At 32.7% G+C, this 12,837-nt stretch overlaps 1 long non-coding RNA gene across 1 annotated transcript; it reads left to right on the top strand.

Annotated features, from left to right (window-relative positions):
• Window positions 1–224: 224 nt before the first annotated feature.
• Window positions 225–642, top strand: LOC149176178 (uncharacterized). Its single transcript, XR_016258620.1, has 2 exons — window positions 225–312; window positions 406–642. It is a non-coding gene; the product is annotated as an uncharacterized LOC149176178 (long non-coding RNA).
• The last annotated feature ends 12,195 nt before the right edge of the window (window positions 643–12,837 follow it).

Here is a 12,837-nt window from a genome sequence, read left to right as displayed (position 1 = left end):
TTTTATTTTCTGAAGCAGTTCTGTTGGTGAAATCCCTCTGTTAGAGGAAGAATCTTCTATAACAGCAATCTTTTAATGAATACAAGTTTTTATGTGTGTGGGTATAACTCTGTGTTCTGGAAAAAAAAATTTTGTTCCGCTGTGTTAAAGATCATGTGGTAAAAATAGAGTATTACTCTCTGTTCAGTGATTTTGTTTTGGAATTTACAAGAAAATTCCAAACACAACTTAGGGAGGACGACTCTACGACTCTAGGCGAAATTCAACTAAATGTTCACAACATTTCACCGAGCTTGCGCACAAGTATTCATGGTACAATCTTCAGGTTCATACAGTATTTACTGAAGGAGTTTACTTAGATCCACTGAACTCCTGGCTAAATTCATGCAATTCTTTACCATGCAGGGTTACATCGCTAGATTTTCAACAGGCTTGCAACTTATGGCACTTCGGTCGAATTCACTGGGGAATTTTCTCAGCACGAGGACGTTCTTACTCGTCGAATGGTGGTTTCCAAGATAACGGGTCCATTGCAAGGAAAACCATGATGGTTTGGTTACTCTAAATACTTTTCCAGAGTTTATTCTGATGTTGTAAATGTTTTGGCAGGTGGAACCCTTTTACTCACTAGGTCCTCTAGTTCCACGAGCTAAGTTTTTAAACTTCTCCTGGAACCTAGCAACGTTCATAAGGTATACCTCCAACCACTTAATCGTTTTTCATCTGGTGCCTATCCTACGGTTTCAGAGACCAAGCGCTAATTTTTATCTCTTGCGGGTTCCCACAGCGGATTCCTTGCAGTAACTCTTTCCCAACAAAGTTCAAGGGAGTATATCTTGTATATTCTTCACTTGGGTTTTTATTGTTCTTGGTTTTAGGGTTACTTCTAATTTATTAGAGAATTTCACAGACCCATTGAAGGTTCCAATTTTATTTTTGGTCTCTCTTGCATAGACCCATGAAGGTTCCAATTTTATTTTCGGTCTCTCTACAGTCCTTACGTTGTTACTATGGTGGATTAAATTTATTATATGTGAATAAGTCTCGTTTTTTGGTTATATATATATATATATATATATTGTGGCCCACCCTTATATATATATATATATATATATATATATAGATATATATTGTGGCCCACCCTTTCAGTTAGCAAGATTATACTCGAGCATGTATAATTTATCTATTTTATATATATTTTTATATATATATATTTGTGGCCCACCCTTTCGGTTAGCAAGATTATACTCGAGCATGTATAATTTATCTATTTGCTATGAAATCCTGAAATGATGAACTGCAATTTTTTTTAAGGAATTTGTAAATCTCATTGCCAGTAATTAATGAATCCAAGAATGAGGAAGTCAAGTTTTTGCATAGAACTTTTGGTTAATTCCATGTTTAATTGTAGCTTTTGGGTTTCATTACCAAATTAAATATTTGTCTTTTAGATGCTCTGTACTAGGTTTTTTTATTATTGGTTATATATACAATGTTACAAGTACTTTCCACCCAACTTTACTATCATGTTTGGTTAATAAATTTACTTCGTGGTGTTAGAGCGGGACTGGACTAGACTATAGGTTCCACTACTGTAGTGGTGCCTCAACCCTCTCCAGGACCCTAGCAACCCTTAAATGAATATATTCCCTTTTCCTTTTAAAGAAAATTCCTAATAATAATTCCCTTGCCCGGTCCTTCCTATTAAGCATCCAACCTTCTTCTAGGGTAAATATAAAAAGAAGGCTTCTCTCCTTACCCTCTCTAGCCCCCACTCCCATTGTCTGGTTTCAGCTTAACCTTAGGAATACTGTGCAGTCACAGTTAAACTTGATCTATTCATTAAAGGTCGGCATCAAAACAATATGAACACATGTAACAATCTCCATAAACTTTTATTTTTTTCACTAAAGAATAACAAAATCCTTGTGCATGCTTGCAATATTTCTGTAACTTTTCTCCTATTAACATAAAGGAGAATAATTTACATAACACTTCTACTGTAGATTTACAGAGTTCTTTTCACATATTCATTTATGATGATGTAACCAAATGAACAAGATTAACTAAACCAACTACTTTTGATGACAAATTACAAACAAGTAAACAATTTACTAGTAATCACTTATCTGATCACAAGCTTCCAAGCTTCCAAGCTTCCAAGATTTCAACAGGGTTGAACTGATCCTCCCGACCATGAGAAGGGAAGGGAAATTACGTCCACTTCTACCCCCGAACTTCCACTGCAGAGCAGTATGCACAGTGTTATCAAAATCTAGTAATAGACATAATGATCATCATCCAGTTTAATACCATCCGATTCTCTACTTGTTCAAGGTTTTCCACTGGCCCAAGTTTAGCTCAAGATTACCTCTAGGCAATGTCCTACTAATATACCAGACCACTATTTCTTTTTTGTCCCCCAAGGAGAGTGGCTACTAGCATAATTGTCTACTAGTTGGAAGTCGTTATAGGCCAACCCTCTTGAAATTCCATAATTTTTATTCACATAAATTTATCTAAAATTAACTAATTCACAAAGACCACTAGGCTTCCCAAGACTACTTACTCATGGAATCACGTAATTAATAAGAAAAAATGATGAGGCTTCCCGAGACTACTTACTCATGGAATCGCGTAATTAATAAAAAAAAATGATGACTATCAGTGATTTATGTTACTAGGGGGTGTTACATCTCCCCCTCTTGGCATAACACCGTCTTCGATGTTCACTCTAGCCCACGAAACAATTCGGGGTAGGCTTACCACATAATATTTTCATCTTCTCAAGTGGCCTCCTATGGACTAAAGTGCTTCCATTGCACCTTAACTTGGGTGACAACTCGCTTCCGCAGTGTTTCTTCTCTTTGATCAAGGATACACAGTGGTTCTACCGAAACTTCTCCATCTGTCAGCCCACCATTAGCTGACATTAGTACATACATACTCAATTTATTTGATACATATTTTAAAATTTAATTCATCAGATACATATATGTCTTTCAAGTTTACAACGTGTTTGGGGTCATATACATATTTTTTTAGAAAGGAAACATGGAAGACATTATGAACCTTTACATAGCTTGGGAGAGCACATTGATAGGCTACCGATTCTATTCTTTCCAAAATTTGGAAAGGGCCATAGTAGCAAGGTGCTAATTTAGCACAACCACTCCACTGTAAGATAGTTTTCTTGGGTTTAATTTATACATAAACATGGTTCCCCACTTGAAGCTCTTTATGAGTTCTTGTCCCATTTGCATACATTTTATGCCTATCTTGGGCAACTTTCAAATTTTTTCGAACTCTTTTAACTTCTTGCTCCATATCTTTGAGCATGTTAGGTCCTAACATCATCTTGTCTTCTGGACTACTCCAATTAGAAGGTGTTTTACATTTCCTTCCATGTAGCACCTCATAAGGACTCATTTTAATGATTCATGGTAATTGTTATTATAGGAAAATTCTTCTCACTTGGTTGGTTGTTGCATTACATACATTCACAACATGTCTTCCAACACTTAGTTCACTCGTCCTGTCTGAGGGTGGTACGTGGTTCTGAACTGGATTTATGTACCCAGCCTTGTAAAAGGAGCCTTCCAAAATGCAGACATGAACTTCACATCCCTGTCTAAAATTAACACCTTCGGCATGCTGTGCAGTCAGAATATTTCTCTCATAGAGATGCCTGCAATTTCCACCGTCTTATAAGTAGATTTAATAGGAATAAAGTGGGTTGTTTTGCTTAATTTTTCTACCACCACCATGATAGATTCATGTTGTTTCTTGATTTTGGGTAGACTGATTATAAAATCTAGTGTGATCATCTCCCATTTCAATTCAGGAATAGGGAGAGGATTGAGCAAGCCTGCGGGATGCTGGTGTTCAACTTTCACCCGCTGGCATTCCAAACATTTAATTAGATACTCAACGCTGTCTTTCCTCATTCCAGGCCATATATACTCCCTCTTTATGGCAAAAAATAGTTTTTGGTATCCTCAATGAGAAACATAGGGACTACAGTGATACTCATCCAACAACATCTGTTTAATAACCAATTGATTAGGAACATAAATCCTTCCTCTGTAGATAAACTGATTTTTATTATTTCTACTATATTCAATTTTCTTACCATAGTTCTGCATTTATATGGTTTTCTGCCATAAAAGTTCATATTTTGGGTCTTTAAGAGCAACTTCTTTAAGTTGTTTAGATACATCAAATTCAATACGGTGGTATCGAATTTCATTTGCACCTTCCTGCTTAAGGCATCCACTACTTTGTTATCCTTCCCTTTAAGGTGTTTTATATCAAAATCAAAATCACTCAAAAATATAGTTCACCTGGCTTATTGCACATTCAAATTAGGCTGCTTGGAGAAACTGGTTAAATTACTATGATTTGTCATTAGTAGAAATTTCTTCCCCAATAAATAATGATGCCATACTCTTAAATCATGTACTACTGCAGTAAGCTCTAAATCATATGTTGAATACCGCAGCTCATGGTCCTTTAGCTTATGAGACTCATAAGCTATTACCTTGCCCTCCTGCATTAAGACTCCTCCCACTTCTTCTCGGCATGCATTTGTGCATACTACAAATTCCTTATCTAGATCAACAACCTTTAACACCAAAGTGTTTCAATTGTTCGAAACTGCATTGGCATTCATTTGTCCACTTGAAAATTCTTCCTTTATTTTGTAGAGATGTTATGGGATAAGAAATTTTGGAAAACCCCTCAATGAAGCGACGATAATATCCAGCTAATCCCATGAAAGACTGAATGTCCACAACGTTCCTAGGAACAGGCCAATCCAGGATAGTTCTGATTTTCTCTAGGTAAATAGTAATACCTTCAGAAGATATCACATGTCCCATATATTGTATCTATTCCTTTAAAAAGTCACATTTACTAAATTTAACATATAGATAGTTTTCTCTTAACGATTGCAGCACTATTCACAAATGTTCCTTATGCTCCTCCGTGTTCTTCGAATAGATCAGAATATCATCGATAAAAATCAGAACAAACTTGTCTAAATAGGGGTGAAAATTTCCATTCATTAAACTCATGAACGTTGTAGCAGCGTTTGTAAGCTCAAACGGTAACACAATAAACTCATAATGACCATAATGTGCTCTAAACGTTGTTTTACAAATATCTTTATCCTTACTTTTGGTTTGATGACATCCAGATTGTAGGTCAATCTTAAAGAAGACTGAGGCGCCTTTAACTCGATCAAAAAAATCGTCGATTCTTGGCAAATGGTACTTATTTTTTATAGTTAATTTATTCAACTATCTATAATCTATACATAATCGCAAGGTGCCATCTTTTTTCTTCACAAAAAACATTGGTGCTCCTCAGGGAGATACACTCGAGCGAATGTATCCCTTATCAAGTAGCTCTTGTAATTGCATCTTAAGTTCAGTTAACACAGGGATTCTCATTCGGTATGGAGCTTTTGACACTGGGGTTGCTCCAGGCACAAGTTCTCTCGTAAAGTCAATGCTCCTTTTAGGTGGTAACCCTGGAATTTATTCTGCGAATACATTTACAAATTCTTGAACTATAGGTATGTTTTCCATAGGAGTCATCTTATCCTTTCTATTGGTATAACCCACCTCCATTGCAAGGAAACCCATGATGGTTTGGTTACTCTAAATACTTTTTGAGAGTTTATTCTAATGCTCTAAATTTTTTGGCAGGTGGAACCTTTTTACTGACTAGGTCCTCCGGTTCCACGAGATAATTTTCTAAGGTTCCCCTAGAACCCAACAATGTTCATTAGGTATGCCTCCAACCGTTTAATGGTTTTTCATTTGGTGCCTATCCTACGAATTCCTTGCAGTTACTCTTTCCCAGTAGAGTTCCATGGACTATATCCTACAAATTCTTCACCTGATTTTTGTTGTTCTTCCTTTTAGGTTAGTTCTAATGTGTTAGTGAATTGTGCAGACCCGTGAGGGTTCCAATTTTACTTTTGGTCTCTTTACAATCCTTGGACTATCATTGTGGTGGATTAAATTTATTATATGTGAATAAGTCATGTTATATATATATATATATATATATATATATATATATATATATATATAAACCTTTTGGCCCAACCTATGGATGAGGGTTTCGATCAGCAAGATTGATACTCGAGCTTGTATAATTTATCTGTTTGCTACATAAACGCCGAAATTATGAATTGCAGTTTTTTTCAAGGAATTTGTAAATCTTATTTCCAATAATTAGAGACTTAATTAATGAATCCAAGGAGGCAATCAAGTTTTTTCGTAGAACATTTTTTAATTCTATGTTTAATTCGAGCTTCTAGGTTTCATTACCAAATTGAATACCTCTCTTTTAAATGCTCTCTACTAGGTTTTCTTTTTACTAGTTATATATACAATTTTATAGGTACTTTCCACCTGATTTTATTGTCAGGTATGGTTAATAAACTTATTTCCTGGTGCTGGAGGGGGACTGGACTAGGCTGTTGGTTCCACTACTGTAGCGGGGTCTCAACCCTCTCGAGGACCCTAACAACCCTTAATTGGATATATTCCCTTTTCTTTTTAGGGAAAATTCCTAATAATAATTCTCAGACCTCGTCCTTCCTATTAAGGTTCCAAGCTTCTTGTTCGGTAAATATAAAAAGAAGACTGCTCTGCTTACCCTCTCTGGCCCCCACTCCCATTTTTTGTTTTCGGCTTAATCTCAGGAATACTATGCATTCACAGTTAAACATGATATATTCATTAAAGGTAGGCATAAAAACACTATGAACACGTGTAACAATCTCCATAAACTTTTATTCTATTCAGTAAATAATAACGAAAGCGTTGTGCATGCTTGCAATATTTTTGTAACTTTTGTCCTATTAACATAAACGAGAAGAATTTACATAACACCACTATTGTACATTTACAAAGTTCTTTTCACATATTCATTTCTGACAATGTAACCAAATGAGCAATCTTAACTAGACCAACCACTTTTGATGAAAAATTATATACAAGTGTAATCACTTTTCTGATCACAAGCTTCCAAGATTTCAACAGGGTTGAATTGATCCTCTCGACCATGAGAAGGGAAATTATATCCAATTCTACCCCCTGAACTTCCATAGAGCAGTATTCATAGTCTTATCAAAATCCAGTAATAGACATTAGGACCGCCATCCAGTCTAATACCATTTGATTCTCTGTCTGTTCAAGGTTTTCCACAGGCCCAAGTCCAGCTCAAGATTACCTCTAGGTAGCATCCTGCAAATATCCCAAGCCACTCTTTCTTCCCCTAGAACTATAAGAAAGCAGAACCCCTCTCCTAAGAAATTTCTCTTTTATTTCAGGGAGAGAGTCGCAATTGTCATAACGATATAACATTTGGAATTCATTACATGTCAACGCTCTTGAACTTCCATAATTTTTATTCACATCATTTATGTAAAATCAAATAATTCACAAAGTCCACTAGGCTTCCCGAGCCTACTTACTTATGGTCTCATGTAATTAATAAAACAAAAACAAATGCCTAACTGTAATTTATGTAAAAACAAATGCCTAACTGTAATTTATGTTACTAGGGGGTGTTACAATTTTATTATAAAATAGATTTTTATTATAAAAAATAATAAAGCTAACTTTTTTAGAATTTTTTTAGAAGTTTATTAGTGAGTAGAAAACTTTTTTTTGGAATTAAAGTCATATTTATTATCCAATTAGAAATAATTCTTGGTTTTGAATAAGTTTTCTTCAATTAAATCTCAAATAAAAGAAATAGAAAAATTGGTATAATAGTTTATTAATGTGTTAATATGTTATTATGAATAAGCTTAAAAGATGGACATAGGCATGGAATATTTTCTTTAGTTGTTGGATCCTTTGACATAATTTCAAATGTGACATGAAGAGGAAGCTCTATGTGATTGTTTAGCCTCGTTTGCTTGCTTTAGATAATATTACTATAACTATAAAAGTTAAGAGACAAAATTAATTTAATAATGTAGGCACAATTATGGAAACACTATAATTAACACGACATCCATGGTGGAAATTAATAATATTTATCCTAGCAATTTAAGAGAATGCAAAGGGAATTAATAATGATGATTGAGGTGTTATTCATTTTAATACATATTTTACTAATAATGAGTGGAACCCTATCGTGAATGTAAAACACTATTTTATTCTTAATGCAAGTTCCATAAATAATAATGACCTATGTGTTTAATAAATTGAGATATTTCCAACATACAAGTGTCTAAGACCCCTTGTTGTGGGTACGAAGACTCATAGATATAATAAGGTATCATAACGAATAAGGGAAGCACTTGGATACTCTTTATTGTACAAAATTCGAAGCTTGAAGTATATTTATCATTAAATAGAAAAGTTAAATAAAGTAACAGATAATAGCTGCAATAATGTTTTCATGTTTTACTTTTTTGCTGGCTTTAATACACCATGGTAATTACTATTACAATTATTTTTTGGAAACTTTTTGTTAGGGAACTAGCAACTTCTTCATGGTAATTACTATTACAATTATTTTTTGGAAACTTTTTGTTAGGGAACTAGCAACTTCTTCTTCATGGTAATTACTATTACAATTATTTTTTGGAAACTTTTTGTTAGGGAACTAGCAACTTCTTCAAATATATGTAACAGTTCAAACGTTGTATATATTAGAAACTCATATTCAACCTAGGACTAAAACATTCGGGGACCACTGGAACTAGAGTCGGGATTCCAAACTCTAATGGGATACGTATTCTTCTAGCATTACTAAAATAAGCCATGTCACCAGGGACTTGAACCTGGGTGGATGGGATGAAAAGCCACCATCCCTACCTCTTGAACTAAGCACTTTTTGACCTACAACTATTTTTATGTTCCACGTTAAAAATTTATGTTCAACTTCAAATTGATAAATATGAATGGAATTTATAAATATTTAGTTACTTTTAACAATTGACAATTCTAAAGAAAAAATGCACGTCTCTATATGCTAATTAATTGGTTGTTTTTCATCGTCCCTATATGCTAATTAATTGGTTGTTTTTCATCGTCCCTATATGCTAATTAATTGGTCGTTTTTCATCATTATTCTCGTGTGTAATTGCACAATAGTTATCATCGGGTAGAAATATCTTTTTATCCTAAAGTTTTTTTTGTAAGGGATAACATGAGAAAACTTGTGTATAATTGCACAATAGGTATCATGAGGGAGAATTTTTTTTATCCTATAATTATTTGTAAGGGATAACATGATAAAATTTTAGATCGTCACTCCCTTAAAGAGGTTGTTCAAAATCAATGTCCCCTTCCAATTTTTTCTCTTTCAAGAAAGAACTTTCATTTTAAAAAGATAAAAATATATAATAAAGGGGTAATAAAAAGATATTATGATGTGATGTAATATATTAATAATTTTATTATTAATAATTGATGTTCTTCATTTATTTGTCAATTTATTAGTAACACATTTTCTCAAGTGAATTAACTTCACTTAGATCATGAAACATCCAAAAACTTAAGATTTAAAGCATATTTTATTAATTTTTTTCCAACCTCAAAAATAACATCAATCCTTAAAGATCACAAAAAAGTATTAGAAAAAAAGTGGCCTCTTTGTTAAACCTTGGCACTAGGATTTCAAACCAACTAACAACATTATTTTAACAACTCCAATGTGGGTGAAATTGTTAAATATCCTCATTCATCATATATTTCATGGGTTTAGGAAAGAATTAGAATATATTGGATAAAATTCTTTAATAAAAAATATTTGAGATTAATTTCAAAGAATTCCAAAATTGGAGGATCACTAAAGGATGATATTCTCCATTCTTTGATGGAGCATTGGAAGGTAATCCGGGGGAGGTTGGACTCAGTGTGAGGGGTTATTTATTTCCCCAATGAAGAAATAGAGATCCAATATGGATGGGGCTTGGAGAGTGATGCTAATAACCAAGCCCAAGTTTTAATGTTGTTTGGAGACCACTGGAACTAGAGTCGGGATCCCATATTCCAATGGGATGCTTATTCTTCTAGCATTACTAAGAGAGGTCATGTCTCCAAGAACTTGAACCTGGTTAGATGGGATGAAAAACAACCACCCCTACCACTTGAACTAAGCACCCTTTCACCTACAACTATTTTTATGTTCCATGTAAAAATTTTATATTCCACGTCAAATTGATAAACAGGGATTGAATTTATAAATATTTAGTTAATTTTAACAATTTGACAGCCCTAAAGAAAACGTTCACACCCCCATATGCTAACTAATTGGTCATGTTGATACACAATTGGTCATTTTTAATCATTGTTCTTGTGTATAATTTCACAATATTTATCATCAAGTAGAAATATTTTTTTATCCTAAAGGTTTTTGTTAGGGATAACATGAGAAAACTTGTGTATAATTGCACAATAGCTATCATTAGGTAGAAATATTTTTTTATCCTAAAGGTTTTTGTAAGGGATAACATGAGAACATTTTATATTGTCACTCTAAAGAGTTTGTTTAAAATCAATTCCCCCTTCAAATTTTAAGCTCTTTCAAAAAAGAAATTTCATTTTAAAGAGATAAAAGATATAATAAAGGGATAATAACAAGATATTATGATATGATGTTATATATTAATAATTTTATTAATAATTATTGATGTTCTTCATTTATTTGTTAATTTTATTAGTAACAAATTTTCTCAAGTGAATTAATTTCACTTAGACCATGAAACATCCAAAAGCTTAAGATTTAAAGCATATTTTATTAATTTTTTTCCAACCTAAAAAATCACAACAATCCTTAAAGATCACAAAAAAGTATTAGAAAAAAGTGGCCTCTTTGTTAAACCATGGCTCTAGGATTTCAAACCAACTAATAACATTATTCTAACAACTCCAATGTGGGTGAAATTGTTAAATCTCCTCATCCATCTATATATTTGATGGTTTATGAAAGAATTATAATATATTGGAAAAAACTCTTTAATAAAAAATATTTGAGATGAATTTGAAAGAATTCCAAAATTGTAGGATCAATAAAGCATGATATTCTCCATTCTTTGATGGAGCATTGGAAGGTAATCTAGGGGAGGTTGGAGCGTGAGGGGTTATTTATTGCCTCGATGAAGAAATGGAGATTCAATATGGATGGGGCTTGGGGAGTGATACTAATAACCAAGCCCAATTTTTAGCTTTGTGGGAAGAGTTAGAATTGGCTATCTCAAGAAGAATTGGGAAGATAACATGTTTGGATATTCGATGAAACTACCAATAGATTGAAGAGATAGTTGGGAATATTCACTGTTGTATAGAGGATATATTGCGACCTACATTTTTAATGTTGTGTGTGCATTATGAGGCAGAGAATTTTAGTAACATTCTCTACTGTTTGTATTTATCATAGAAAGAGCTTAAGAAAATCTATCTAAGTTTGATTGTTTACATATATAAGTATCTCTTGATACGTCTAGATTTCATGCTTTTGAGTTTATCATCATAAGTAAACTCCTTTAATATATATTTGGACATTCGAAATAGTGAAGAGAATATTGGCTAACCCTTACCCTGATAGGGATAGATTACAACAAGATTATTAGCTTCTTTTTCTATTTTATATGAAAGTTTTGGAAGTTGATTTTAAATTTGGACAATTGACTTCTCTGAAAGGACAATGCAAATTGTGTTTCTTGTGTGGGGTTATGCTTATGTATTTTGAACATATATAACTGAAATATTTAACAATGTGATGGGGGGTTATTCTCATTCATGGCTTTATATGCCCAGATATCTTCAATCATTTCATTGTTCTATTTACAATCCTTCATGTTGTAATTTACTATTTTTCTAGAAGTTTATTGGTTAGTAGAAAACTTGTTTTTGGAATTAAAGTCATATTTATTATCCCATTAGAAAGAATGCTTGGTTTTGAATAAGTTTTCATTAATTAAATCTCAAATAAAAGAAATAGAAAAATTGGTATAATAGTTTATCAATATGTGTTAATATATTATTATAAAGAAGCTTAAAAGATGGACATAGGCATGTAGTACTTGATTTAGTTGTTGGCGACTTTGACATAATTTCAAGTGTGACATGAAGAGGGATATCCTTGTGATTGTTTAGCCTCATTTTCTTTCTTTAGATAATTTTAGTATAACTATAAAAGTTAAGAGATAAAATTAATCTAATAATGTAGGGACAATTATGGAAACACTATAATTAACACAACATCCATGGTGGACATTAATAATATTTATCCTAACAATTTAAGAGAATGCAAATGGGATTAATAATGATGTTTGAGGTGTTATTATTTCTTATACATATTTTAGTAATAATGAGTGGAACGCTATCGTGAATGTAAAACATGATTTTATTCTTAATTCAAGTTATATATAAAACATGATTTTATTCTTAATGCAAGTTATATATTATTAATGACCTGTTTTTAATAAATTGAGACATTTCCAACATACAAATGTTAAGACCCCTTGTTGGGGGTACCATGACTCGGATATATAATAAGGTATCATAACGAATAAGGGAAGCACTTGGATACTCTTCATTGTACAACAACCGAGGTTTGAAGTATATTTATCATTAAATAGAAAAGATAAAGAAAGTAACAAATAATAAATAAGTTAAGTTGCAATAATGATTTCATGTTTTACTTTTTTGGTGGATTTAGCACACCAAGGTAATTATTATTACAATTATTTTTTGGAAATTTTTTTATAGGGAAATAGAAACTTATTTAAATATATGTAAATTGAGACATTTCCAACATACAAATGTTAAGACCCCTTGTTGGGGGTACCATGACTCG

Source organism: Pinus tabuliformis, chromosome 4_1, assembly GCF_031772625.1.
Source record: "Pinus tabuliformis cultivar Carrire ecotype Pingquan chromosome 4_1, CPIR1, whole genome shotgun sequence".
Lineage (NCBI taxonomy): Eukaryota > Viridiplantae > Streptophyta > Pinopsida > Pinales > Pinaceae > Pinus > Pinus tabuliformis.
Note: the sequence above shows the minus strand (reverse complement) of the source record. Positions and strands in the feature narration are given on the sequence as shown.